This window comes from Zingiber officinale, chromosome 5A (genome assembly GCF_018446385.1).
Source record: "Zingiber officinale cultivar Zhangliang chromosome 5A, Zo_v1.1, whole genome shotgun sequence".
NCBI classification, from domain to species: domain Eukaryota; kingdom Viridiplantae; phylum Streptophyta; class Magnoliopsida; order Zingiberales; family Zingiberaceae; genus Zingiber; species Zingiber officinale.
Genome location: NC_055994.1, coordinates 42,936,600 through 42,939,389, shown reverse-complemented (window position 1 = coordinate 42,939,389; position 2,790 = coordinate 42,936,600).

Below are 2,790 nucleotides of genomic sequence, written 5' to 3'. Positions count from 1 at the left end.
TTGTTAGTAACTCATTTAATTAATGGGCATTTGATATCTTAAACACAGAGAGATTAACACACTCATGATAAGAAGGAGCCCATAATGTAATATGGAATTGGTGCGGTAGTTCAATAATAACTCTTTAGTGGTATGAGTTATTATTGATGAACATGAGTTGGGTGTTTGGCTTGAACACAAGAAGCTCAAGCTCATCAGGAGGCCAAAACTAATTCCTCCTCTAGGTCTTTGTTGTAGCCTCTATGTATAAAGCCTCGCATCCACCCAAGTCATCCATATGGCCGGCCACATCCTTGCTTAGTGCCCAAGCAAGGGGCCGGTAAGATGGGTTTAAAAGTGGGTTTTTAATTTTTAAATCTTTCTTTTTATAGCCATCTACAATGTTTTAAAAGAGAGATTTTAAATTTTAAAAACTTTCCTTTTTTGAAGCCATCCATATGGTTTTAAAAGAGAGTTTTAAATTTAAAGAATCTTTCCTTTTGTATCCATCTACAATGGTTTAAAAGAGACATTTTATTTTTGTTAAAATTTTCCTTTTTTGTAACCATGATTTAAGAGTGAGGTTTTAATTTTAAAAATCTTTCCTTTTTATAGCCATCTACAATGTTTAAAAGTGAGATTTTTAATTTTAAAACTTTCCTTTTATAGCCATCCACAATAGGAAATTTAAAAGAGAGATTTTAATTGTTGTTAAATTCTTTCATTTTTAGCCATTACCAAGGATTATAAAAGAGGATAGATGGTGCCTTAGAGGAAATAATCATCTACACAATTTCTATTCCTCTTCTATTCTCCTTGTGGTCGGCCCCCTCATATTCTTATTCTCCCCTTGCTTTCTTACCTAAGGCCAGCGGCATTAAGAGGCGTCAACCATCTTGTGGTCGGCGGGTTGCAAGGAAGAAAGAAGAACAAGAGGTGGTGTTCCTAGCTTTGATCCCTTGGTGGCCGAAAGTCTTGGAAGAAAGAAGGACTTGGGTGGTTTTTGTGTCTTGGTAGATCGTCGCCCACACGACGTCCAAGAGGAGGAGAGCAATATAGTAGAAGATCAAGAGGTCTTTAAGCTACAAAGAAAGGTATAACTAGTTAATTGTTTCCGCTGTGTACTAATTTATTTTTCCTTTCTATGGATCTTGAAATACCAATACAAGAGGCTAGTGATCTTGTGCTTTGATTGAGGTATCTGTAGTTTAACCTAGGGTTTACTGTAAGAAGTTTAAATATTCAATTTCTTTGAAAGGCTTTGACTAGGAAGTGATGGATGATCCCATACTCAAGAAGGTTGAGTGCCTCGCCAACGACCTGGAAGTCAATCCTTGAAATAGATATTTAATCAAATTCTATAATATGATTTAACTTCTGATAAAAACATGGGTTGAACTTGGATTAATAATGTTAAGTTGCATTTGCAATCCAAGTTTAACTTCTGAAAAGCATAAGGGTTGCTAGGAAAAGTTCTGTGCTTGTACAAATTTTTGTACAAAGGAAACAAAACGAAATTCCGAGTAGCGCCAACACAATCTAGGGACGTTGAGGCCAAGGGAACTGAATCCCTCCCCATCGAGGTGGCCACCAGTGAGAGGGCTCCCTCTCCAACCATCGAAAAGTGTTTGCGCCTCCAGCGTAAGAGGAAGTGAGTTATCCCTTCAGTTCAAGGTTCTCCGTCGAGGCCTCCCCTCTCGCAAGCCTCCTCCAATGGAAAAACCCCCGCCCGAGTGGCCCCTTCTGCGACAATAGAGGCTGCAACTTCTCCTGTTCTTGTCTTCATCCCTGAACAGACCAGTCCCTGAGCAAGAGACTAGCCCAAGGACTCCTCGACTCCCTCTCTTCCATGTTCTTCTCCAATTTTGGCACCTGCCTCTTCTTCCCGCCCCAAAGTGTGCCTCAAGAGCAAGTATGCCTTCACCTCCTCCTTCCAGCTGCCGTCTCTACAAGTCCTGGGCCCCATTCCTTTTGCCAGCACCTCTCCCCTTTGTGGTCAGGTGCAATTCCATGGGGCCCTAGATGAGTCATGGAAACCTACCACCGACTAAATTTTGGAAGGCCCACCACTAGAGTTAGCCAACCTGTTCTCACAAAGACTAGTATCAATGAGTTTTTTCTTTCTTTTTCATACCCTTGAGATAATACTAATGCTAATCCTTTGATGCTCTTGATAGACCTGTGTCCTGGAACTTAGCATATCACAATACGTGGCTGGTCTACAGCAAGAGAATGAGTCTCTTAGGGCTCGCCTTTGGGAGATGGAATCTCCCACGACCACCAGCCATATTTTTTATCTAACCACCCTCGACAACTTGGTGTAGTACTATCTTCAAACTACTGAGGAGTAGACCCAAGTCGCTAGGGGCATGGCTCAGGTGAAGTTAGAGATGGTACAGACCTTGCAGATAGCCTTGAAGATGAGCGAGTCTTAGCTCAAGTCTGAGGGACTGAGGCGCGCCCAGATTTTGGTTGATCTGGAGGAAAAGGAAGCTGAGCTGACTACCATCTCTCTCTAGTTGCTGGAGCTACAAGAGACCCACACTACTCTAGAGAAGGATCTGGCAACCAAGAAGGCAGATATGTCTGCTAGCGCCTATCGGGAAGCCGCCCTTCAAAAGTAGTGGAAGGTAGGCATGGCTACCCTTAAGTCCCTCTAGGCAAACCTCTCCAAGGCCAAGGATGATGCTTCCACTACACATCAAGAGGTGGCCATGGTCCGAGCCAATGCAGACAAGGCCAAGGATGAGCTGAAAGATTATCAAGCTGGTGAGGCTGCTTGTTTGGAAGCTTACAAGTGCACCTTCGTTG